Here is a 27917-nt window from a genome sequence, read left to right on the forward strand (position 1 = left end):
AAAGACCAGGATTGTGCTTGTGGCTTTCCCAGCAACTGGTTATTTAGCTTGAGCAACCTGTGTAAATGTTCTCTGTCCCTATTATCTTGCCTAAGTCTATGCACATGCCGAAGAAATGCTGGAAAGATGGATCATTTGAAACTTAGGCTAGGCCATTTCAGAAGCTGGCAATACCATTCTTCTATCACAATAATCATTATGTTTTTTTTCTTTCCCCTTTTGGCTTCAATTGCATAACATTGTATCTAGGTTTCAAAAAGGTAGTAATTTCACAAACATGTTATTAGTGTTAGTCAATAATAAGAATTTCCATTCCAAATTTAGGAATGCAAGATTTTTTTTTTTTTTGTGCTGATCTGCGACAAAGTTGAAAAAAATATTTTAAAATAGAATTGACATTTTTTACATCTTCATTCCTCTCTATGGGTCAGGGTCCATAAATGAGCTGCTTCTCATAGCATACTGTTCACATGGCTCCTATTATGTATCACATCAGTTTTTGCCAGAGGAGAAGTTCGTATGCTTTTGCTATGTCAGGCCATGGCCTGAACTCAGTGCCTTGGCCTGCCCAGCACAGCAGCTCACCCCAGTCTGCCACTTCCCTAGTGGATCACTAGGGTAGACACAGGTGGCCAGAACCCCACATCTAGACCTAGGTGCACACCCACTCCCTGCCACCAGAGTGGCCAGCCAAGATCAGCTGACCTCTTATTCCTTCCCAGATAAGCCCCTGACTTAGAAGGGAGAGTGTCTGGGCAACACAATGCAACCTTGTACCTAGGTTGCTGAACCCCTGGATTGTGTTGCTGCTGATTCTGATGGATACTTGACCCAGCTGGCCTTGTGTTCTGCTTGATCCTCTGGATTGATGACTCACTTTTTTTGGACAGATCTTCTGGCTTCTGACTCCCAGGTTTCTCCTGACCCTGAGACAACCCCCAGACCTGGCTGCCTACAGCCCAGAATGACAAGCTAAGACAGGGGTGTGGACTAGATGGCACTAGACTAGACTAGACTAGATGGACTAAAATATGGCATGTGGAGTAGATCCGGCCTGCCAAGCCATTCTGTCTGGCCCATGGGGACCCCTAAAAAATTTAGAAAATATTTATCTGCTCCTGGCTGCCTGTCAAAGACAACAGGAGCCAAGGTCAGTAGGACCCAGGGGAAGCCAGCAGCAGGAGACCAGGCCTGCCTACCCCCAGCTATTTCCCTGCTTCCTGCTGCTGCCCTGCTCCAGCACCACATAGCTCCCAGCTGGATGGCCAGACCAGGGAGGACAGGGCCACACCAGTATGGGGGTTTGTGCACATGTGCAAGCAGGGGCAGAGTATGTGTGTGTATGTATGTGTGTATGTGCAGGCAGGGGCAGAGTGTGTGTATGTGTGCATGTGTGTGTGCAGGCAGGGGTAGTGTGGGTGTGTATGGGTGCGTGTGCACGTGTGTAGGCCAGGGTAGTGTGTGTGTGTGTGTGTGTGCAGGCAGGGGCAGAGTGTGTGTACTTGTGTGTGCAGGCAGGAGTAGTGTGTGTAGGCAGAGGCAGAGTGTGTGTGTGTGTGTTCATAGGGTGAGTTCTACATGCACACCCCACCACACACATGCACTCGCGCACCTCCTCACACTGCCCTACACACAGACTCCCACACCCCCTCACAACCCTAGCCACCCTCCCCCCACACACAACCCCCATAAACCTCATACCCACATGTCCACACACACACCCACATGCTCCCTCAGCCCACATGCCCACACACCCACAGCCCCCCACAAACCTATACCCACTCCACCACAATAAGTAAGACTTAATTTTAAGCTATTGTGTGATCACCTGTGTACACTACACGAACGCATGTAAACCAAGGCAAAAATATTTTTTGAAATCAAATTAATATATGTTTTAGATGTTCGCTTTTTAGAATATATTTTGGTATTTTTCTGGCTTCAAGATGGTAAAACCCTTTGCTGAAAGGAGTACTTCCAGGGGCAAGGGGAGGTACTTCTGGTGGCAAAGGTCAGGGGTTAGGGGGTGGGACTTCCAGTCCCAAGGTGGTGACCAGCGGGCAGGGCACCTGTCAAGGGGCGGGGCTACCCATGCGGCCCTTGACAGCTTGCCAAAACTTGATAAACGGCCCTCTGCCTGAAATAAGTGTCTGCCCCTGAGCTAAGATATACTCAGGCCAATAAAGAAAAATGAGAGCAGGAACATGCATTCTGTAACTCCCCTGGGATCCTGTAGCAGCTTGGGCAAGCACAGCGTAAAGTCCAACTAGCCACAACTAAAATGTGCCAATTCAGTTTGGTCAATAGAAATATTTCTTTATGAGGCTACACACCTTAAAACAAGGTATTTCATTTAGATTTTCCCCAAACCTGCAGTGACAAAAACATTTTCCCTTGGGAAGCCCATTTTTGTAGAAATCATATCTTCCACAGAAAAAATGTTGATGTGAAATTCCAAAGTAGCTTAACATTTTATTGTTTCTTTTGTCTTTGGAAACTGCTTGTTGAATGATGAGGTTTTCAGCTGTACCAGAACAGGATTTCATTGTTCATTACAAATAGGTTGCTTGTTTTCATTTCTTTTCAAATTGGCAAAGAACATCAAACTACAGTCCTCTCCCAACTCCCATTGTTTTTGTTTCCACTGACAATGGAAGTTACAGGTGTTCAGCCCCTCTTAGGAGTTGTTCCATTGTTCTTTTCTAACTAACTTGGTTCTAAGTTGCGCAGTCAAAAAAGATTAATTGGCTTGTACCCAAAGACTTAAGTTTTAGCATGAACAAACATGGACCTTTTTGTTGCAGTAATGTGATTAAACCTTGTTTGATAACTTCTTCCATTTTGACAAGTATTATCAGCTGCACTTCTGTCAAAAACTCTTTATAAAAAAGGCTGGCTGGAAAATGGAAAGTGAGTGCAACTCTTGCCCACTGGCTAATACTAGAAAAGTGCAACACAACCTCATGTTCATTATTTTACATTTAAATGGCTGAAGGCTAAATCATTTGATCTTTTTACTCAAAGCTAAGGTTTTAGAGACCCTTTGCCAGATCACTTTCATGATTACGAGTGGCACAGCCCTGTCACCTTGGGCAAACAGCAAGTCTCCTTATTAGAAATAAAGCCTGCAGTAGCCCTCAGTAGCAGGGAGGCTTAGTCAAGGGAATTAAGAATTAGCTTTATTGTAATACCTAGAGCAGATATATGTACCTACCTTCTCTTGCAGTCTAGCAGATCTAAAGGAACTCTAGGTGTTAAGGGCTATGGAAGTACACTGATTAGTTTGATTCTACTCGAAATACTATCTGCATGCATGTATGACTGAAGTATATCCCAAGGAAATGTTGCTTTCCCTATGTCTGACAAGGTAAGTTCTTTATTTTTTTAACTAGGTAAGAGTTTAAGACTAAGTGAATTAGAGTTTGTTGTGAATAAAAATCTGTGACATTGTTTGCCAAAACGTTGGTTCAGGCTTGTGACTGAGGCACTGGTAAACCAGACTCCCAACCAGACTCACCTTAACCTTCTTTCTGCCACTAAGGACTGTCTCTAGCCATCCCTTCCATGGTTCTTTATGCACAGATCCATGTTGCTGAGCTCAAGGCTGCCAGTGCTGCCCATGTGGCTTGTGTTGCTATTTTGAAATGAGGAATTCAGGTCTCTTCAAATCTTTATACCAGAATTGTCCTGTAAAATTTGATATTATGATCCAAAACGTCATATTTGGAGTAGACTTGACATGCATGAAGATATTTAATATCTAGTCATTGTGGGGGAAAAGGATATCCTTGTGTTAATTCAAAAATATTTAATAGCTGATAAACTATAAGCTAGCTAAAGTGTTGTCTGGGAAAAGCGATTGAGTGCACATATTTCTTTGTCTGTCTGACCCATCAAAGTTCAGTTTCCCTTAATATCTTCCATAAGATATGGACCTAATTTTTTGTCAACAGGCCAAAATGTTTTCAGTGAAAAATAGCATTTTATCAAAGTTGAAAATTAATGGAAAATTTCATGAAATATAAGATCTTACAGGCAGCAAAGCAGTTGTTTCTATCAAACGAGCTTTTGTGAATTGTAACTTCTTTGGTTATTTTCCTAGTCATTTTAGATTTTCTATCAACAAAAAATATTTAATGGATCCTATGTGTTTTTTGGTTTTTGAGTTTTCTGAATATTTCCAGAAAAGAATTAGGGTTTCAACTAGTCCAAGTTAAAGTGAAGGAAACAGAAAGAAAAGAAAGAGGTGCTGTATTCCAAAAAACATGAGAATTAAAAAGAAAAAGGCTTACACCAAAATTAACACAAATAGGTGGTGGATGGAGTGAATGAGAGAGATGATAGGCAAGAAAGAAAGACATACAGAAGTTAATTTAAGAAATAAGCAGAAGAAGATACACTAACTTAAATAAGTATTAGCTAATTGAACCCCTTTTATTTTGTTGCACTACCTTGAACTCTTTTTCAGTCTCCCATAGTCTGGCACAAAGGAATGGATTTCTGATTATTTACCCCTTCTTACCAATTACAGCTTCTGTATTCAAAAGATTGATGAAAATGAGAGAAATATAAAATAACAGCCACAAGAACGTACAGTCAGTTTTCACTAGAATAGTAATCTAGGAATCTCCAAAACCCTCATTCTGAGGTAGATCTTACCATTGGAACAGCACCGTATGAGTTCCAGCAGAAACAGCTGGGACCCACTTCTTGGAGGGAGTACAAAGATTTGGTAGGGAAGGAAAAAAGTCATCTTACTGACCCTCCCCAGAACCATAACTTTGGTCTTGTGCCTGTTGGCTTGTTTTCAGGAAAAAACAGTGAGATTGATTTGGGTGGCCTGTGAAGCAATTAGGAAAGATTTTTTTGTAGCGATCCTAATAAAACACTGTCTTGCAAACTGAAGAGAAACTGTCATTTTTACAGTGTGTTATTTAACCTTGACTCCACTTGTTTAGGGAGAAGATGCTTTAACATTTTTGTGGGGGTTGAATATATAATTTTTGATCCAACTGTATCAACCAAATAATTTTCCTTGTGTGCTCATTGATTACATGTACATTGAATAACTGCATTAAGCCACAGTCCGCCTTGGCTGCTTTGCTGGTGATGAAAAGTAGGGTTGTGCGAAGCTTCGGGTGCTGATTTGATTTGGAGGAGATTCGGTGGCTGAATCTCTGAATCCAAATCAAATCAGGAGACAGACAAGTGAAAAGGTACGAATTGATTCAAAGCTCTCCAAATCGATTCAGAGAGCTTTGGCGATTCAGACAGTCCCTGCTTGCTGCAGCAGGGAGCTGGACCCAGACTCCATGCTGGTAAGTAGGGGGCTGTGGGAGGGGGGAGGGAACCATGGGGAGACCCCTGCCAGGCCTCATCCACTGACCCCTGCTCGCTCTCTCAGCACCCCCATGGCTGCCCCACCTGGCCCCAGCTCCCAGCTCTTTGAAAAAAAGCCCCCACTCACCAGCTGCTGCCAGGCAGGGAGGCAATCCCCACTGCCCCACACTACCCCACGTTGTGTGGGGGGCTCTTCCATGAACTGGCCAAACCACTGCCCACTGTCACAGCCCCCGCCCCCCGCATGGCTGCCCCACCTGGCCCAGCTCCTAGCTCTTAAAAAAAAAAAAAAAAAAGCGCCCACTCACTGGCTGCTGCAGTGGCCTCGGGGCTTCTGGGGGCTCATGGCAGAGCTCGCCATGCAGAGTGGGGCGGTGGGGGGCAGCAGAGATCACCTCTGCCAGGCAGGAGCTGGTGAGCCGAGGAAGGGGTTTTTGTTTTTAAAGGGCTGGGAGCTGGGGCCAGGCGGGACAGCCATGGCGGGGCTGGGGTCAGGGGCTCGTGGAAGAGCCTCCCACACAGTGTAGGGTAATGGGGGGCATCAGGGTTCACACACACCTCCTCCACCTGGCAGCAGCCATTGAGTGGGGGCTTTTTTTTTTAAGAACTGGGAGCTGGGAGAGTGGCTGGGGCAGCCATTTAGAGGGGGCATGGATGGGACCGATTTGAAGATTCAGACAATTTGGCTGTAGCCATATCTCTGAATTAGAATCAACCAAATCTATTTGGGACAGTGAGTCGAATCACCAAATCGAATCACTGTCCCCCAAATTGTCTGAATCCAAATCCAAAGCGAATACTAGCTGCTTCATAGTTGGTAGGGTCAGAAGGGACCTGAGCAGATCAAAAAGTCCAACCCCCTGCCATGGCAGGAAAGAGTACTGGGGTCAAACGACCCTGGCAAGATGTTCATCTAGCCTCTTTTTAAAGACCCCCAGGATAGGAGCCAGCACCACTTCTCTGGGAAGTTGGTTCCAGATCCTAGCCGCCCTGACTGTGAAGTAGCGCCTCCTGATGTCTAACCTGAATATACCCTCTGCCAGCTTGTGACCGTTATTTCTTGTCACTCCTGGTAGTGCTCGGGGGAACAGGGACTCCCCCAATGCCTGCTGGTCCCCCCTGACTAGTTTGCAAACGGCCACTAGATCCCCTCTCAGCCTTCTCTTGTGGAGGCTGAACAGGTTCAGGTCCCTTAGCCTCTCCTCATAGGGCCTGCTGTGCTGACTCTGATCATATGGGTGGTCCCCCTCTGGACCCTCTCGATGCTGTCCACATCCCTCCTGAAGTGCGGCACCCAGAACTGGACGCAGTACTCCAACTGCAGCCTGACCAGTGTTGCATAGAGGGGGAGGATCACCTCCTTGGACCTGCTTGAGATGCATCTGTGGATGCATGACAAGGTATGGTTGGCCTTCCTGACTGCGTCCCCACACTGTCGGCCCATGTTCATTTTGGCATCAATAATGACTCCAAGATCCTTTTCTGCCTCTGCACTGATGATAAGGGTGTCCCCCCAGCCTGTAGGTATGCTGCTGGTTCTTCCCCCCCAGGTGCATCACCTTGCACTTGTCAGTGTTGAAACCCATCCTGTTCTCATCCGCCCAACCATATAACCTGTCTAGGTCCAATTGCAGCCTATTCCTCCCTTCTAGCCCACTTCTCCCCACGTCTTAGTGTCGTCTGCGAATTTGAACAGGGTGCTTTTTACCCCCACATCCAAGTCACTGATGAAGATGTTGAACAGTGCAGGCCCGAGGACTGAGCCCTGGGGAACACCACTGCCCACATCCCTCCAGGTCGAATAAGACCCATCCACCATTCTCTGAGTGCAGCCCTCCAGCCAGTTAGTGACCTATTTGACTGTGTAGGTGTCGACGCCACAGTCCCCTAGTTTTTTAATGAGAATGGGGTGAGAGAGTGTTGAAGGCTTTCTGGACTTTAGGAAGGCCTACATCCACTGCTACCCCTGCATCTAAGGATTTTGTGACCTGGTCATAGAAGGCCACCAGGTTAGTCTGACAGGACCTGCCTCTAATGAACCCATGTTGGTTGCCCCTAAGCATAATCTCTCCTGCTGGCCCCTCACGGACATGCACCAGGGTAATTCTCTCAAAAATCTTACCCAGGATCGAGGTAAGACTGTGACTGGCCTATAGTTCCCTGGGTCCTCCTTCCTCCCTTTTTTGAAAATGGGGACCACATTGGGCCTTTTCCAGTCCTCTGGCACCATGCCAGAATACCATAAATACTCATAAAGCTGTGCCAGGGGTCCCGCAATGACCTCTGCTAATTCCCTCAGCACTCTGGGGTGAAGATCATCAGGACCAGCTAATTTAAATAGGCCCAGTCCCTCCAGAAGTTCCCTGACTAGGTCCTCGCTGAACCTAGGTCTGGGTGCACCTCCCCTGGGTCTTATGGGGGTCCTCGTGTCAGGGGTGACCCGGTCCCTGTTCAGAAAAATGGAGGCAAAGAAATTGTTAAATAGGTTAGCTTTGCTGTCTGGTGCAATGACCAGATTTCCTAGCGTGTCTTGCAGAGGCCCCACATTACCCAGTACCTTCTTTTTACCCCCTATATATTTAAAAAAGGACTTCTTGTTGTCCTTGATCAGGGTAGCTAGTCCCAGTTCCATCTCCACCTTGGCCTTCCTGACCACCCCCCTGCAGCCCCGAGCAACTGAGGTATAGTCCTCCCTGGTGATGGCTCCTCCCTTTCATTGGGTGTAGGCCTCCTTTTTAGCTAGGAGATGTTCCTGTATGCTTTTGGTGAGCCATGGGGGCTTTTGTGCCCTCTTGCCCCCTTTGATCCGTGTTGGGATTACCTCCCATTGGGCTTGGAGGATTGTCTCCTTAAGGAACGACCACTCTTCTTGGACACCCAATTCCTCTCCCCTCCGGGACCTCAGTGCCTCCCCAACTATTCTCCTTACCTCATTGAAATCTGCCCTCCTGAAGTCCAGGGCTGCTGCCTTGCTGCAGGCCTTTGCCACCTTGCGCTGGATGGTGAATTCCAGCAGGTGATGATCACTGTCGCCCAGGTAGTCGAGCACCCACAGACCCCTCAGCAGCCCATTGCCCGTGGCCAGGACCAGATCCAACAAGGTGTCTCCCCTGGTGGGGCTGTGCACATCCTGGGTTAGATGGAGGTCCTGTATCTCGGCTAGGAACCTATGTGAGTGGTCAGACGTGAGCTTCGCACAGGCCTAATGAAAAGGATCCATAAACCTGATTTCATTGGCCAGTTGAGCTAGTTTTACAGCTGCTTTGCATCACTGGATCAATATAAATAAGGACCTATCAAATTCATGGTGGAAATGGGGTGTGCAGCAGCTCCCTTAATCTTGTATGTTCCCCTGCACGTCTCCCCCCCCGCCATTGATTGGTGGAGGGGTCCAGCCAGTCCCTCCTGATCAGCAGGGAAGCAAAAACTATGGTTTTAATGTTGCAGCTCCTCACCAGTCAGCAGCAAGCAGCGGGGTTGCCAGGGCCCCTCAGCCAATCAGTAATGGAAGGCAAAAAATGGTGCCACATTTAAAACCTAAGTTTTTGCCTCCCTGCTGATCAGGAGTAAGCCACAAGTGGGGTCCCTCCACCAGTCAGCGGTGGGGGGGGGCATGCAAGGGGAACCTGCAAGATTAAAGGAGCTGCAGCATATCCTACCTCTGCCATGAATTTGGTAGGTCCCTAAGTTTAAAGAAGCCAGAAGGTACCAATGAATCTGTCCCATCTCTCTCTCCTACCAAAAAAGCTAGTATGAAAACAGTAAAATGTAATGCTGTCAAATTTTCAGAGCCATGTCTGTTTTGTTTTGTGCAGTGCTACATATTTATGCAGCCCCATGTGTAAAACATGCATGACTTCAAACAGTTGGCATGTGGCTCTCTGTCTCTCTTCTGCTTCATAGGTTCTCTATGGCCTTAGCTCCTGACTTCCTTGAGAGCCTTTGAAGGGAAGTGTCTTGGAGTTCCTTTTTATGCATTGCTTCTGCTTAATTTTTCCATAAAAACATTTCCTGAGATCAGAAGTGCGCTTTTCTGACACTAACACCGGTTTGAAAGACCTTCCTCCCCTCACCTTCAGCACCTCAAACAGCAAAGGGATAGAAGCCTTTGAGTTAAGAAGTGAGTTGCAGGACTCATCCACATGCGCATTTAAGCGAGACTAAATTTAATGTGCATTAAGCAATTTTTGGTAGTTGTCTACAAGTGCAGGAACTTGGCACTAAATCTAGTGCACTTGGCACTAAAGTTAGTACTGAGTCCCTGCAGCCCCATGGCCCCCTGGGGGAGCACCTGTGGCCACCAGGGACAGCTTCAGCCTCTGGCCACGTGGTTGCCAGCACTTGGCAACCATGTTGAAGCCAGATCCAGCTGCTAGCACTTGGCAGCCATCTTGGAAACTGATCCCTGGCCAGCCCCTTCCCTGCCCAGGGGCTGCATGCCCAGCACAGGGACAGCACACAGCAGCTCCATTTTTCCTGCCTCCCCGCACTGGGGTTGTTCCATGATGCCCCTACCAGTGACAACCAGTGTCCCACACTCCTGCTGCCCAAGATGCTGGCCCTGCTGGTCCCTCCCCTCCCCACCTGCAACCAGGCCCCAGGAAAGGCACACATCTGCCAGCAGGGGCCAGGACACTGGTTGCAGGAGGACCTGGCCAACCCCTTCCTCTTGCACGCTCCACTCCAGCCCACCTCTGGGCCCCTGTGTTACTGTCCCTATGTGGCCAGCCCTGGACAGCACTCAGGAGTAGCAGGGCACAGCCAAGGACTAGAAGTCACATGGCAAAGGCACTTCACCACAGCATTTTCAAAGAGACACTGCTGCGGGTGAGCAGCAGCAGGGTGCAGGTGCTGGCCTTGCTGCCAGAGACAGCCAGGCAGCAGCCCTGCAGAGATTTCAGGGCTCAGCAGAGGGTGCAGCACACTGCAGCCCTTTGCAACAGTCACCTGTGGCCAAGCAGCAGCTTTGCAGAGGGAACAGGCCAGGCAGAGGCAACCTGTGGCCTGTTGCGGGTGGGGATAAGGGAGGGGGGGACACATGGCCTGCTGTGTTCCTGGACAACAAACAGGCTCCATCAGGCTCCCTGGTGTGTGCCCTGAGGTACAAAATGCCTGCTGACTTTTATACCCTGTAAGTAGGGGCTGCCAGAGAGCAACCCAGCCCTGGAGCAGGAGAGGCGGCCAGCCAGGAGCCCTAGTGGCTGGGCAGATCTGGCACTAAAGTTAGTGCCGGGTTGTGTCTACATGTGCATTACTACGCAATAACTAATCAGAACTAAATTTAATACCTGCATTTGTACGTACCAAATTTAGTCATGATTAGTCTAAGTTACTGTGTATTAAGGGCATGCACATTTAGACATATGCCCATACTGCGCCATAACTTAGGCTAAGGTTCATTAATGCATCTCATGTAGATGCACCCACAGAGAGGTGGAGCTCTTTAAAAGATTCCCCCTACAGAATGTGGGATAATAATATGGGTTAAATGAAACAGGAAGGAGGCGCTCTTATTCCATGCATCCACACATGAATATAATCAACAATAACAACTTATGTGTAGACAAAGTCTAAGCTAAGATTCTTTGTTCTCAAACTTTTGCTCCTGCTTCAAGCTCATTGTTGAGGCTCCTAAGCCCTGTTTCCGGTAGCATGAAACCCTTCTCACAGCTAGTTTAAAATCTTTCTCGTGAAGCCCAGGCCAGGACTGATTTTTTTTTTAAAGTTAGTGCTCTGCTTTCCAAATATTTTTGTTTCATGCTTATCTTGACCATGGGGTTTAGTTTCCTTGGCATCAATATTAGGGATGTCATAGTGCAATAGGTCATTTAAGGTATACTCTCTTCTACATCTTTCAGGAATTTGGCCTATACCTGGTGAGGCAAAATCTGCTTTCCCTTAAAGTCAGAGTGCTGTACTATAATAGTTGTGGAGAATGTTGTTGTATTGTGAATGGTGAGATTCTTTCACAGGGCAGCTGTTTGTTGCGCTTTCGTATTGTACTGACTAACTGCTACAAGCCCAGGTCATGGGCTTCCATTTTGGTAGGCACTGTGCAAATGCAAAACAAACCAGATGTTTCCTACCAAAGGAATCTTTCAGTCTGTCTAATGTAGAATGAAATAAAACCTTGAATCTGAATTGCCTATATACAAATTTGTCATATGGTCTTGTTTTGTCCTTCTATTGGGCATTTATGTTATAGATAAGGCCTGTTTCTACCCACAAGATCCCAAATCCATGATATAGTGCATTTGTCTGGAATTTTCTGTCTTGTGAAACAACCACACAATAGCAGTCTAATGAGCAGTGGGTCCAATTCTTTAGGGCAAAGCTCTTGCTGATTTCATGGTGTGGTATTTAAGTGTCATCTAAGCCCTCAGATGTGACTTGTACTGAGTTTCTGAATTGGAATCAATTTCACTTTTGGAGTAGACCTCTTAACATCTGAGGACTAGAAAGCAATACAAGAAATTTCCCATGAGAGACTAATGCAAAACATCTTCTAATGGAGCATAAAGTAAAAATGGAGACACTAGATTTTTTGTGTGCATTCAAAACTGCTGGTATTCAAGATGTTTTCTCCAAATTACACCAAATGAATGAGAGAGACTAGCAAGAGGCCTCTTGGAATTCATTCTGTATGCACAGATTTTCTGTGTGAGTAGTGTTTTTTTTTATAAAAAATATATTGAAGACCCTTTCTCCACTGCATTTATTTCTTCTCTGGTATACAATTAGAGATTTCTTCAGAGGAAGAAAGATCAGCCTCCATGGATTGATTGGTAAGAATTTTGGGGAAGGATTTCCTACACCCATTGGCTGTGTGGCTTTTCACTCAGGTGTACCTTTTTGCTGGGTCAGTGAGCTAGACCGTGAAGTTATTTCTTAAAAAAAAATAACCCCAATGTAGAATGTTGTAGAACCTGCACAAATGGAAATGTTCTGATGGTGTTACGATGTGATAGTTACTCACTTATGCAGACCTGGCTACTCTAATACTGCTCTCATTCCCCTGTGTAATGTTGTGCTTGTCACTTGTCATCATTTATCTAATATCTTTGTGACTTCAGTTCAGATGCTGATAGGAGTAGATGAGTAATGGGCATGTTACAGCTATAATGTGCCATCATTATTTCAAGAGAGTAGGTTTGCACAGGCAAGCTAAGGATGCAGTGTAATCTGCTGCATCTTTATCAGAAATAGAGAAATCAAGGAGGAAATGCTTGCATAAATTTCTTCAAAATTATTTTCCTTTTTTCTATCAGAATGTGATATTTTTGAGGAAAGCAGGGGAAGCCTTCATTGGATGGAAAGTCACATTTGTTACTCAGGGCAGACTGATTTAATGGTGGTGCTAGAGAAGGACAAATTATGACCATGTTCAGCCTGGGTTTCATGGCAAGTGGCTCCTGTCCAAGCCATCTTTTTTGCTGGGAGACTGATGAGATATATGCCCTACAAAAGGAATCTTGTGTTGATCTAACGAATGGGGATCTAGAGTTGATCTAAAGAATGGGGATCATAAGAATGGGTGTCATGGGAAGTGCTGAAACCCTTTGCCTAAAGGACTGGTGAACAAAAGGTTTGACAGGCCAAATGCTAATTTGTAGACCACATAAGAGGATTTGAACTGTACTATCACTGCATTGATTTTGTATGTTGCAGTTCATGAACATACACAGTGTAACTTAAGGGCTTATTTCACAAACACTTCCTTTCCGACCCTGCGTTAAGTTCATCTCAGTGGGACTGCAGTATGTAGAGTAACATCCACACAGCTGTAGCGTGGCGAGGAACAAACCATTCCAGCAGACTTATGTTTTATACTTCCCTAAGCAAGTGAGTCAGTGCCATCCTAAGTGAACGGCTGGGGATTCAGTGAGCTTACAATAAAGCTAAGACAAATCTGTCATGGACTAATCCTAATGTGATCCTATTACAGCAAGGTCAGGTGAGATTCTACTAGCTTTTGATTACTTGAGTTCGTTCGTTTGATTTTTTCCATTTTGTGTATTTTATGCAGTTCTTGTCTTTACCAATATCTCCCAAGACCTTAAGGACGGCAGAAAGTTTGGGAGCATGAGTCAGTCAAAACCAAATGCTAAGAAAGGTTGAGTAGGAGAGTGGCCCTGATAAAGGAATTGATGGGAATTGAAGAAAAAATACCAGGTATCACTGACTGACAGCAGCACCTGGAAATCACTACAGTGTGTCAGAAGTTTGGAGAGCTCTATGAAATGAGCCAAAGTGCATTGTTATACTAAGTATTCTTAGCACAAATATAGGAAATGTAATTTACATAAAAGCTGGCAACAATCAAACCTCAGTCTGGGATCTGATAGATCTGTATCATAATATGTAGCAGTGACTGGTATCATCTAATATGGTAGAGAAAGCAGTGCTGAAACAAGTATGGATGTATGGTGTCCCCTTCAGGGCTGGCATTCTGTGATATAACAGCAGGGAATAAATGACACTCAAAGACTGTGCTCAAGTTGACCTTTAGCATGACAGGGGATTGCTTTGCAATTCCAGTCACTAATTTGGCACCTTTCACAATTTATCATAAACTGCATCTGTTGCTTTAATAATCTGATAACCAGGGTCACATGCTCCCAACTGCCCATTAATGAGAGCTCATGGCATTGCCTAGCATTTAAACAGTAGCATTCAAGGGCCCAATTAATGGGTATCATGTATGAAATCAAGCAGAAATCCTTCATTTTTGTTTTTGTTTTTCGTGTACCTATCTTAAGATATCTTGGAAATAAAAAGCAGAGTAGACCTTTTGTACAGCCTTTTGTACAGAGGAGATCTTTGGTAGGGAGATGAGAGTAATGGATGTTTCTTAAGTGGTTTTTTAATATGTCCTGAAATTTGATAATGTTCCAGTTCTTGAGGAACATTTTCCTTTCTTACTTTTCTTAATAGATTTACTTAACAGATATCAGTGGTGATAAGCAGTGCAGACTTAGATGTTCAAACCTGCCAGGTGAGGTGAATGCTCTTTCTCAAAAAAAAAAAAAAAAAAAAGTCTCTATAGAGAGTTGCACTGTCCAGTTCAGGGGTGGGCAAAATGGTGTATCTGGCCAGCGGCCGGACTCCATTTTCCAGAAACCTCTGCCCGTATGGCTGGGGCCAGTTTCCATGGAGACCCTAGCCGCAGCTGCATTATGAAAGCTCAAGGCTGGGGTTGTCTTGGAGACCAGCCCCAGCCATGCTGGTGGGGTGAATGGCAGAGCAGGGCACTGGACTGCTCCATAGCCACTGGGATCTTATGATAGGGGCAGCTTGCTCCAGAGCCAGGGCACAGCATGCTCCGGGCAGTGGCATGCAGGCAGGGGATCATGGCTGTGCCCCAGCTCCAGAACAGGCTGTCACCACTGCAGGGAGCTGGGGCAGAGCCATAATCTCCTGCTTGTGTGCCCCTGCCCGGAGTGTGCAGGCTACAGATCACGGCTCTGCCCTGGCTCCAGAGCAAGCTGCCCCCATTGCAAGATCCCAGCAGCTCCAAAGCAGCCCCCTGCCCTGCTCTGCTGTACACCCTGCCAGCATGGTTGGGGCTAGTCTGCATGGCAATCCCATCCTTGAGCCTTCACAGTGCACCTGCAGCTGGGGTCTCCATGGAGATCAGCTCCAGCCATGCACAGGGGCAGCTAGGAAATGGAGTCCACTGCTGACTGGATCAGACTTTGCCCGTCCCTGGTTTGGTTTCATATCTGCTATAGGCAAAGTGCCTGCAGTTTGGAGATGTATGTGAAATGGACTAGATTATATTCTTGTGTTAAGTGTTCTTAGCATTATAGCTCCTAGTTCTAGGAAGCAATGTAGAGAGATGGGATCAATGAAGTAAGCACTGTGTGTATTTACCCTCCACTTCCTTCTAATTTTCTTACTTTTAATAGCAGCTGAACCCCTAGCATTAGGAAGTTATGTTAAATACACTTGCCTTCTGTTGACCTCTGTAAATGGCCATGCTTCATCACGCAGCTAGCCTTTTCCTTGCTCCCTCAGCTTTTGTTAACATTTGCAAAGTACTTTGAAACTGCGTTTTGGATGCAGTTTCTTTCTTAGTGGCATATTTGCTTGAGAATGTGTGCTTTCATCTTAAATAAATTCCCAGGAAAATCTGCTCTTCTGTTTTTTCATTTAAACTAAATTAAATGGATTCCAAGCTCACTCATTCTTGTTGAATCTATTGGAGTCTTTCAAACAGAAAATGTCCTTCTGTTAAATGAACACAGATCTTGTCTCTAGACATTTCTTCACGTAGAATGGAACATCTGCAGTGTTCTACTGCAGCAGAGTTAATATGTTATAATCATGATGTGTTGTTACTAGATAATGAATTTCACCTCTCTTTCAGCTTATGAATTCTCTCTGGGCTAGCTCCATTATTTTCTCAATTTATGTTATATTTTCTCAGATAGAGTCATTGTTTAAAACTGCTCACTAAAGAATTTCTCCAGATAATTTCTGGCATATTTATTGGACAGTTTTCTGGAAGCTTCTACATTCAGAATTCAAATCATGCTTGCTTGTCCCAGTGCTGGTCAATAAGCAATGGTGTCAGCGAGAGGATAATTCCTATACAAGGGCTGCTTATCACTGTCTGAGGAGGAGAGGGCTTATTAGTGCATCCAGTAGTCTCCTCAAGCAGTACAGAATGATTTGGAAGATACAAGCACCAGAGGGTGTCTGTGGCATTATGCAAGTCAAACTCCTTCCACAGACATCCTGTTGCAAGAATAAACTATGGGGATTCCAATTTTGTTCTGAAGTATCTGGTACTGGCCCCGTTGGAGATGGGATTCTGGACAAGCTGAGCCATTAGTATGATTCAGTTAATGGAAGTTTGTGTTACACTTGACAGGGCATTTCAATGGTCAGTGCATTCCCAGCTCCTCTGAGAGCACTCTGTACCTGAACCAAGTAGGAAGAAGACTAGGAGATAGTCCAGGAGTCCTAGTTTGGCCCTTGGTGCTTGTTCACAGTGGACAGCAGGTCTGAAGCCTTGAGTCACTGCTAAAGTATGTGCTTGAATTTGAGCACATGAAAAGTGCCTTTGGTTCTACTGAGATTACTTGTGTGCTTAAGTGCTGTGGTTCAGCAGGGTCTGAACTTGCTAGCCTTGCACTATATAGATATTTTCATTAAGTGCATTTCACATTGCCGGACCCTTTCTGTTCAATTCAGGCTACTCCCTTGACCAATCATTATGGCTGCAAGGGTTACTGGCTATTTTAAATTTAATCTTCCTTCATTCCAAAATGTTTGCTGGATGAAAATATGTTTTCAATACAATCTGCAGGTGTGTTACCATATCAGGTTGTAAAGCATATGGATGGATTTGGGGGTAGAGCCAGAGAAGGATCTGAAAAGATGTTTGCAGCATGAACTATTGCTTGTGTCATTCTGTCATTGTAACACAGTTCTCATGAATCAGAAGTATATGTGTGGGTGGCTCTTCAGTTGATTTCCGGGAACACGAGGATGAGGGTTTTGTTACAACACCCCCTTTACAGCCTGGATAAATGAGGAAACAGAATCTATGGCAAAGCCATGAAGTCCAAGCCTGTGGCACAGCCAGTTCACCTCAAAATTAACTCAAAGACTTATTGACAGGACCCTTCCTTGAGAGAGATTTATAACAAACAAAAAGACTGGGATGAGGGAAAGTCAGGGCCAGCAGCAGGTCCTTTAATTTCCCCTATACAAAGAAGTCCAATAAAATATTAGAGATTTGTAGAAGTTGTTCTAGGGATCTACAACATTTAACAAAGGATGAACATCTTACTGTAAATACCCACTAAAGAAAGAGAGCAGGGAAAGCGGACAACAGCCCATTGTTCAACAGGGTGCATACATGTTATAGTCTATATACATGATGCCTAACATGTAGTTAACGTGCTATGTATTACCAGGGGGCCTTGACAGTAATTACTTCAGTTAGTTGTGAGGCAAGGCCAAGTTAAGCAGAAACTTACCCTCTGGGCACATTGGTTCCCACAAATCATTCACAAGTATGTAGTCCTACTGACATCAACTAAATAAAAAGATACGGTTCTTGGCAGCCCTCTGGCATTTCCCAGAGGAGCAGAGTAAATCGTCTTGAGGTAAGGACTGGACTTTGATGGGACTTAGCATGAAAGTAAGGGTTCCAACTGTGGCCTTCAGACCCTAAAATGCATTTAATCCAGACCTGTTATCATATTGTCATGATGTTACAATTTTCTGCTATCATCTAATTGCTTGGATTTCTTTTCCTTATTTTTCTCATTTCAGGCTTATGTTGAATGCCCAAATAACATAATTCAAGAAGGGCCACTGTCTAGGTATTTTTAGATCCGATCCAAACAATTTTCACAGAATAATTAGAGATAACAACAGAGTGGAAACAACAGATTTACTCAGATTAGTGATATTTATTTTTCATTACCAATTTATGTTTTATTTATGCCATATAAAACATTTTAAAAATGAATGTCTGTGTTTCAGAACTAAAGGTAGCTTGGTAGTTTTGATAAAAGTAGAAACAAAAAATATACACTGAAAAGCTGCCTCTTCTTCAAAAAGATAAAATTCTGCAAAATAGCCAGCAGATGGTGCTGCTGATATTAAGAAGTAATTGGTATTTGTGAGTGTAAGAAGTAAATTGGCAAATGTTTGTAGTGGTGTGAAATATTTATTTGGTTTTCTAAAGCTAAATCTAATTAACTGTGTCATAATGCTGTGAGTGAAAGCCCAGTCAAAAAGTTTAGACTAAGTAAAAGGTTAGCCATCTTTTAATTTAAAACAGGGTCCTTTGTCCATCTTGATTGTGATGGATCACTTTGGGAACCTGAGAATACCAGAACCCCCTAAATATAGACACATCTGATACCCATGCCTTCCAGCCAAGCTGTATTTGTCTAGAATAGAGAGCAAGCTTTCACTATGGGTTGTACATTTTGTCTTGGGAGAGGGGACAGATCTAAGCTATACCCCTACAGAAGTAAGTTCATTCATTCAATACTCATGTCATTAAAACACCTTCATGCTTACATTTTAAATGCATTCCATTTTACTTCTTGGTTCTCCACTATCATTTCATATCTTAGATATAACTAGCCCTGCAGGGCACCAGTTTGCGAGGTGTTGTGCACTCTTTCAGTTCACACTGGTATCAGCAGCAGTTGAAGACAACCTGGAACCTTGTGGATAAAACCCTGAGGAAGAATAGGAACAATAGCTTCATTTTCCACTATGTTCAGGGACCCATGAAACAGTCTGAGCGTTAGCCTGCTAGAAGTACCCGCAGGATAACTGGAGCATTGTTTTTATTGTGAAAAGTTTCGCAGAAAATTATGCTTATTTATTTTCTATATATTTATTTATAATTTTTTCTTTGAAGAAAAAATAAAGAAAAAAATTTGTGCTGGCAAGTCTTGGTCTAGGTCATTTGATAATCTCAACAAATGCTGAATTGTTTCTACAAAGAATTCTATACCATTGTAAATTAATTTGCTATCAAAAATGTTTTAGTTGAAGAGATTTAAACAGCACTAAACTCTCCGAGCTGTGCTAGACCTCAGCTTAAAGGGGAAGAAAACTAATTGACAGAAAGATTTATTTCTAACACACAGTTTTAGAGAATATAACATGAACCCCAGAGGCCTACCCTGCCAGCAACAAAGATGCAGTGTAGTAACAGCCCACAGCTTTCTTTCCCACCTATTATTTTGAAGACTTAGATCAGTATAGAAATGCTGAACTGTTAAAGATGGTTAGGAATTTTCCAACCAAGTGGGTTTCTGTCAAAAATGCTGATTCAGTAAAACCAAGATGTTTTGCAAAAATGCCTGTTTCAATAAATTTCTAACAGAATCCAGGAAGTGTTTGTGAAAATATGACTGTGTTCTCTTCCATTCTCATAGAGGGCTCCCAAGGCACAGACTTCCAGGGCCTGTAAGGCATTGATTCTCAACCATGGTGCCATGAGAGCCTTTTAAAGGTGTCACAAGGAGCTGTGCAATATTAGTACTGTTAGATGTGCAAACATCTACATGTGAATCACAAGATAAGCCCAGGGATTTCAAATAGGAACCCACGGTGTTAAAAACATTCTGGCCTGTTATGGTCTTTCTGATGTCTTTGCAACAGAAGAGTTGCTCTGTTGTTGTTCTGTAGTTAGAAACGAGTGAAAGCTAAGAACTGGCATTTCCCAAGGGTGCTTTGAGTCTAATGAAGGGTGCGTGCCTCAAGTCTAAAATGGTTGAGAACTGCAGCTCTAAGGCTTCAGGGAAGACCTGCCTGATGGAACAAGCCAGGAACAATCAGGTTTCCAGACTCTGGGATTGCTGGATTTCAGAGCTGTTCTGAAAAATAAAAATAACACATGTTTTGTCTTTTTGTCCTGATTCAAAAGTTCTTTATGGATTTTTTTTTTGATTTTTTTTTGCTTACTGATCTTCCTTTGTCAAATCTCTTTTTTTGCGTTAGCTCTTTAGTCATAAGGTTCCCAAAAGGAGGGAGACAGAGCTACTAAATAATTGTAATGGTGCAGGTGCCTCTGAGAGAGGAATTTACTAGAATTGCTGTAGCAATTTCCTATTCTGAGCTACATGTTCTCAAGTTACACTGAGCATTTTAACAAGAGCAGCAGATGACAACACGTATGCACTTCTCATGCTACTACGTGAAACTTTGGTACCAGTTGTGCAGTTAAATATAATAAAAGCCAATAAACCTAAGGGCTATGGAGGGGTAATTATTATTTCCACTCTGTTAGCTACTATTTTGTACTTGCTTATTAATAAACTGTAGAAGTGAACAGGCAGTAGCAGAGAAATGTAGCCTACCCTGTCCCACCATATCTGCACAAAAGAATTTGAAAATCCTACCCTAGCTGTCTTTGGCTCAGCAAGCAAACAGAGCAGTTATATACAATTTTTGTAATTTTATCCATAAAAACTCAGAGCAAAAAAACATGGTAGTCCTAAATAAGCAAAATCAGAATAGTTCGGACTGGGAGTTAGTTATTTAGACTTTGCAAAGGGCAAAACATGGGTTTTATACTGCACAAATGCCTGAATTATCGTTCTAACCACATCACTATCCACATTATTTTCAGACTCTTTTGATTACCCTCTGTGAAGGGAAAGACAATGTTAACTGTTGATTGTAAGCTCGTTTCATTTAAATAACTTTCATTACATTTCATGATTTGACCACCTGCTTGTGCTTTAAATAGACAAAAGACAACAAATCTCTTTCCTTTTCCTATTATCAGTAGGGAATACTCAGCTGTTTGCAGACTCCTAGGGTGAGGCAGAGGGGTGATTTATCAATGTGGTTCCAGTCTTTGCAATCACTTTGCATGTGCTCATTGACTACTCTTCCTTAATTAGAAATCAGACATTTACATCAGTAATTGGCTGAACCATCCTGCTTTCTTTTCATGTTGCTGTGAGGAAAAAGGGGAAGCTGAACACAAGATGTGATTAGCAATTCCTGATGATATTAGTAGCTCCTCCTGGGAAGCATCAGGAGAAGGAGTATGTTTTTGCACAGATGAGATCACAAATGCCATACCTGTGTAAAGTTAGCCATGTCACTTAAGACAAGATTTCTGCAACTGCCCATTACTCTTGACTTCATCCTTGAAACCCTGTGCATGCATGCTAAGCTTGTTGATGTCTTAAATTGAACCTTCCAAATTAGTGAGGTCTTTTAACAATTTGGGTCTTAACCATTCTGTGCCTCTTCTTCCTTATCTATAAAATGAAGAAAATAATCCTTTCTTTACTGGGAGAGGGGGGAGCTGGCCCGGCTCCAGAGAGCCCCTGTCGGCTGGGACCCTACACTCCTGCCACCCTGTTCTGGGCCCCATCAGCACTGGCCAGGGACACCGGTGTGAGCCCCGTGCTCCCACTGGCTCCCACATCTGCTTGCTTCCAGTGTCCTCCAGCCCCGTGGTACAGGTGGGGGGCAGCGCACAGCCCCACACCCTGCTCACCAGCAGGGAAGAAGCTGGTGCTTAGTGTGGGGAAAAGCGGCCCCTCGGCTGCCCCATGGCTGGCACTCCCTGCTGCAGGTGCTCGTAGCCCATGTGGGACTGTCTGGAGCAGGCACAGGCAGCCCCATGCAGGCTGCAAGTGGCTCCAGTGTGGGGCACCAGCCATGGGGTGGGCAAGAGGCCACTTCCCCCCCCCCACTCAGTACCAGCTTGTAACCCAGCCCCGCTGCCAGCCTGGGCTCTGCGCCAGCTCTGAGCTTGCCTGTCAGCGGCAGCAGCTATGACCCCCTGCTTGCCATGCCAGGCAGTGTTGGCTGCTGCTGCCTGCCTGGAGCTCACGCACTGGGCAGCAGAGAGGCATCAGTGGCAAACACTGCTTAGCACAGCAAGTGGGAGAGTTGCAGCTGCTGCTGCCGTGTGCAGCCCTGACAGGCGAGCACGGAGCCGGCGCAGGGCCCAGGCTGGCAGTGGGGGCCGGTTTACAAGGTGGTGAGCATGGGGGGGGTGGCCCCTCATCCACCCCATGGCTGGTGCCCCACGCTGCAGCCACTCATAGCCCATGCGGGTCTGTCTGGAGCAGGCACAGGCAGCTCCACGCGGGTCATGAGCAGCTGCAACACGGGGAGCCATCCATGGGGCAGGCAAGGAGCCGCTTTTCTTTGCACCGGGAAGGAGCCCAGGGAAAAGCTGAGTGCAGGGGGAAAAGCAGCCCCTCACCCACCCCGTGACCGGTGCTCACTGCTGCGGCTGCTTACAGCCCGCAGGACTGTCCGGAGCAGGCTCAGTCAGTCACAGGCAGGCTGCAAGCAGCTGCAGTGTGGGGCGCCAGGAACGGGGCAGGCGAGGGGCCGATTTCCTCCCCCGCACTCAGCTTTTCCCTGGACCACTTTTCCCCAGGCTTCTTCCCTGCCTGGGGTCCTCCCCTGTCTTCCCCCCCTTCCCCTTTACCTGTGTTTCCGGCTGGGGTAGCCATGTGGTCCCAGGCACATGTAGGGGCTTCTGGCTGTGGGGGCCCAGCCAGATGGGCCCTCCTGTTGTGAGAGCCTGCCAGGCTTCCCCTGGCTCCTACTGCCCTCGGTTCCTGTCATCTTTGACAGGAACAAAAGGCAGATAAATATTAATCTTCTAAATTTTTTAGGGGCCCCATGGGCTGGATAGAATGGCCTTACAGGCTGCATCCAGCCCACGGGCTGTATTTTGCCCTCCCCTGTATTATACTGTTGAAGGAATTATCTTTTGGTTAAAAAGCAAGGGGCTTGAAGTCAGGAATTGGACATCTTAGCAATTTCTGTGTAGCCTTAAAGAAGTAAGGTCTCTGCCTCATGTAGTGTGGCCTCGGTTCCCCCATATATAAACGCAGAGATGATAATGCTTAGCTACTTCCCAAGGGCCCGGAAGCTTTGTTCACTGATGTTAATGAAGTGCATTAAAATCATAGGACAGAATGTGCATAGATCATGAAAGGACTTAAATGAAGCTGGTGTTCTGTCCCATTCTGTTTTAGGGTTTTCTTTTGCTATTTCTTTTGCCCTTGGCATCTTGAAGCCACAATAGAAAAGTCTGCAACCTAAATTTTTCCAGTGGGTTGTAAATAGTAAGTCCCGACCATTTAGAATTACCAGGGATCCCTTTGGCATGTTTTGAAGAAGTGTAAATGCCAAACCTGGTATCCTAGACAAATTCCAGTTTGATTACTTTTATTGTGCCAATATGAAGTTGTCCTTCACTTTCAGCTTGAGATGGCATCCTTGCCTTTTTCTTCTCATGACTAATGTAACTCCCATTAAATTCAGTGGTATTAAATCCAGTTGTCTAGATTGCCTTTCAGTGTCCCAGTGCAACTGGTAAACCCAGATGGGATTGTAATTCACTTGTGAATGGAAGTCAGCTTGCATGGGTGGATCTAGAATTTTGAAAAGGGAGGTGTTGAAGGTAAGGTGCATCCTCACATAAAACCAACATATATTTTTCTTCAGTTAAAAAATAAACTAGAAGCTTTACTAATATCTAGGGACTTACAGCTGCATTATTCAGTTTAAGATTGAAGCAAAAACAAATGTAACTTCACTGGAATAAGTTAAAACAGTCTTCAGGACTATGAAATAGCTGCTTCCGGTAAGGAAGGGTTCCTACACACATGTGGAGAGCCTGCTTCTTTGCTCTGCAAATCCATGGAAATTGCATGGAAATTGATGCGCTCCAGCAGACTCACACATCATGTGTATAAGCATCGCTGCACATCTCCATGCTGACAAAATGGTGGCAATGCGCTTTGAAATAAAGCACATCCAATGAGCTTTAGTTCAAAGCACCCTGCCACCATTTTCTCCATGTGGGGACACCCAATGACACTGTAATGTATGCTGTATAGGTGCCGTTCCGGGAACACATGTAAAAATGCCTGAAGCTCCTAACAGAGAGAAGACTTGCAGAACTAAGAATAGCTTGATTGGTGGAACATCAAGACCCTTAAAACGAAGTGAGGGTCATTAGCACCTTTGGAATGAAGAGTTTAGAAGGGATCAGGTAGATTATAATGATCCATGAAGTCAAGTGACTTCCTTAACACTGCCCAACTTGAAATGCTGCTGTTGCAGCTAGGCAGTTGGTTTTAAACTTTGGGTGGACCAGCAATCAAAGTGGGGTTTAAACTTTGGGTGCGCCAGTGTACCTCCCACTTCCCCCCTCCCCCCAGATCCACCCTGGTCTGCTTGTAAATTCTGTGAAGTAATTTATGATGCTTTGGAAAGAAGGAAACCATATAACTGTAAGATTACATTCTCCAAGGCACTGAGTTATGTTGGCAGCTTCTATAACCTAGTATGAGGATGCAGAGCTGCTTCTGCTGTGTCTTCCTGATAAGCTTGAACCCTATAAAGAAATGCAAAACTGTAGAGAAATTAACAATATCTTCTGTGGTTCTAATTTGCTAGCAATAGTATGAGGTGATACCAAAGTACAGGCACTTTGAAAAAAGCAGAGCTCATTTTTCCCCTATTGTTCCATGGTCTGCTGAGCCCCACCTTACTTCTAATTCCAGGCTTTAAAAGAAATAAGAGGGATAGGGAAGAAACAGCCAGCACACATATATGTAAAATGAATTTTAAAAACAAGCTGGAATAGCTAAGACTGAATTAAATATTGCATGATTCATCAATAACTGCAGTAAATGAGTCTGCATATAACATCAATGAATCATCCAGCAGGCTTCATAAGTCTCAAATCTAAATCTTAATCTAGATAAAGGGATCTTTAAAAAGAGATTTTGCTTGTAGATTACATATTGCAGTAGTTAGTATTGTTTTGTGACTAAACATGCTTTAAATGCTGTTCCACTTTTTCTGAGGCTAATACACCTCTACTTTGAGGATAAGTAAGGTACTGATGAGTACCTGACTTCAGTCCTTACTGGTCCAAATAACCAGTCATCAGTTAGCTTCCCAGCAGCCCAATTTTAAGCAGACGGTACCATGCTCCTTTTATTATATGTAATCAATAATGTTCTGTACATGTTATACCCCGGAAGAGAAACAAAAGTAGCAACACCTAATTAGCAAAGTCACTTACCATGCCTGTAGTAGGACCTCTGTCTGTACAATGCGGAGTTCACTGTCAGAATTAATTCTCCTGACAGCCCCCTTTGCCATACTGCTGTCATTAGTACTGATGTCATGGAATTTAATCAAAATTAAGAAATGTTCTGCCAAGTGATGTACTTTTTCCACAAAAATATTAATGATTTCTGCTCCAGTTATTCTGCAGTTCTCAAAGGCTTTGATACTGCAGGTAATCACAAGCAAATCGGTGTGCCCACATGGAGCCCCATGGTCCAGCCCAAAATATGTGGTTTGTGAAATGTTAATGTGATGGTCATCTCATGAAGAACGTTCTATGTGTCTTTTTTTTAACATAGACAAATTTTCTTATGCTTATGAAAGAAAAATGATCATGTTTTCAAAGATAAACTACATGTGTTGGAAGCTAGTTTGTTTTTCCATTAAATGAACCATCTTAAAAAATTTGAAATGAGATTTGAGAACTTCTGTTTTTGAGGGTTTTGCTATGGTTCAGAGATTTCTTCTTACCTCACTCATTTGAACCTTGCTCAGGCTGATATTGATCTTAGAAATCATTCTGTTGGCTATAATGGTGGATTATTTAGATTAAAGTTCTCAATTTTGTACCCAATGTCAGCTTCAGGCCACATGGAAAGGAAAAGCACCACTGAATCTGAGACTAATTGGCAAACTTGTTGATTGCCTAAAGCATGGGACATTAACCATAAGTGCAATTTTTCAGGCGTCACTTGGTTTTACATGCTCAAGTTTTTGATTGTCCATCTTGAGACAACTAGAGGCATCAGCTTGAGGCCTCAAAATTGGTGGATGCCTGGGCTTACTGGGGCCTTAATTCCTTTCTGTTTCTGCAACTCCTTTCTCAGAATTAGAGTAGAAGTGTATTACCTGCCCAGTGGGCAGTTCCACTCTCAGTGCTGGATTTGGTATGTTGATAAACAGAGGACCTCTGTCTTCACTGGCATCAGTTTGGCATCTGTCATGAAAATGAAATTCTCTCTCTCTCATTTTTCAAAAACAAACAAAAAAGTTATCAGATATTTTAGCTTCTCTTACTCAAGAGCTGAAAAAATACCTGACAAAACTGTGAACCAGAATTTAAAACAAAACTCTTCAGTTCCTAGTAAAGATCAGGAGGCAGAACATAAATGCATTTAGGGGAAGAAGGTGTTGCTTTGACTAAAAGAAAAAGCTTTTATTATAACAAGAACTATGAAATTCTCTTTTCTGTTGGTAGATAATGGGTCCTCACAGCTATTTATGAACTCTGTCTAAGTAATGCACCTATTATTCTCCTGATGTGCTGGATTCCCTGGGAACACAGATGAAATCCAGAATGCATGGGCTGCTGCAAAGCGCATGGGCTGCACAGAGTGCGTGAAGGCTTTCTGATTGTCTGCAGCTCTGAGTGCATGCATTTTGACAGTAACAGAAAAATGGGATGATCAAGGGGTGTAGGGATTCTATTTAAAAAGTTTATAAATATTTTGAATAACTCAATGAATGCTGCAAAACCAGACACCTGTAAAGAGCATGTAAATAGATTAACAGAATTAAGTCATTGGGGAGGATAGTTTGGACACTTCTCTTTGTTTCTAGTTTAGTAGAGGAGCAGGTTTATCCTGCAGAGTTACAAAAATAGCAGATGAGCTTCTGAGGAGTTGAAAGCATTTGAAATAATAATATGTAGCTTACGTTGCTGTAGTGATTTGAAATATGCCTTGTTTACAGTCAAGTCCTGAGGCAGGAAATTCCCCTTCAAAATGTATTTCCCTGCAGAAACACATCAGAACCAGGTTGTTGCAGGGATGTGTTGATATCAAAACAGTCATTAGAAATGCCTGGTTTTGAGTAAGCCCATTTTGTTCTGTGTTTGTATGGTGCCTAGTACAAGGTGGCCCACATCCTTGACTAGGGCTCCTAAGCAGTATGGTAATACAAACTGTAATAAGGCTTGGACTATTGGACAGCAAGTATACAATATGGATGTGACTATTTTTACATGTTTTATTATCTTTATTCATTAAATGTTTATACTTAATGGAATCCAGACTTTTTTTAATGCTATGAACTGTCTTAGGCTTCTAATCTGATTGCTATGAAAGTATCAGTAATTTCAGGGATAGATATCAGCATATTTCAATTAAGCAAAAAGGCACTGCTAAACGTTTCAATTAAGACTTTGGATACAATGACAAAGATTTAATTTTATTCCTGCTTCATTCTACTAATATTAGACCTTATTGGTGTGACCTTGTACTGATTCAGTCAGTGCCTATTTAGGCAGTTTCTTTGGTGTTGTTGAGACTGCTGATGTGAAAAACTGCCCATAGTCTTTACCTGCTGGCCTAAGATTAGGGATCTCAGAATTTGATCCCAATTTTGAGATTAAAAAATTGATTAGAATTCTGCTTTAATTTCTATAGTCCTATTCTTCCAAGGTTCACTCTGCTTGCAAAATAAAGGCTTAATATTGCAACCCTTGTGCATTTTCAGATGTCCTTCAGCATATGTGGACCCATCGGGATTCAGGCCTACTTGTGTAAATAAAGACTGAAGATCATACAATGCAGCCTTACTTATTTGGTGCTTCATTACTAAATTGGGAAAATAATTCAGCTGACATCAGTGCATTGCCATAGCAAGGAAGAGGGTGAGCAGGGCGACTGCCCTAGTGCCAAAGTGAAGGGGTGCCAACAGGTGCTGCTCAGCTGGGGCAGGGCATGGAATGAAGCTACAAGTGGCTTGTTTGGGGGTGGGGGTGGGGGGGGAGGCGCAGGGATGGGGGAAGGGTGGCTTTTGCTGCTGCATGCACTCCCAGGCAAGCATGGGGGGGCGTGTGCCCTCCGGATCTGTGTGCAGGGTGAAGACGGGCTGCTGCTGCAGACTTTGCCCCAGGCACAAAACTTAGTTGCTACAGCACTGCATCAGTGAGATTTAGTTCAGGTTCTGAACCCTTTCAATCATTTTTTAAAGGTCACAGGGTAACTTGAGGTGTATCC

General features: G+C 44.2%; 1 long non-coding RNA gene across 2 annotated transcripts in view; it reads left to right on the forward strand.

The window, feature by feature from the left end:
• Nucleotides 1-27498, forward strand: part of LOC132244000 (uncharacterized) — a 35825-nt gene extending 8327 nt beyond the window's left edge. The window contains exon 3 of one of the 2 annotated variants that reach the window (XR_009455627.1): nucleotides 27412-27498. This is a non-coding gene — a long non-coding RNA (uncharacterized LOC132244000). The remainder of the gene's footprint in view (nucleotides 1-27411) is intronic. The other variant, XR_009455626.1, reaches the window with a different exon arrangement.
• The last annotated feature ends 419 nt before the right edge of the window (nucleotides 27499-27917 follow it).

The sequence above is a fragment of the Alligator mississippiensis genome, chromosome 11 (genome assembly GCF_030867095.1).
Source record: "Alligator mississippiensis isolate rAllMis1 chromosome 11, rAllMis1, whole genome shotgun sequence".
NCBI lineage: Eukaryota > Metazoa > Chordata > Crocodylia > Alligatoridae > Alligator > Alligator mississippiensis.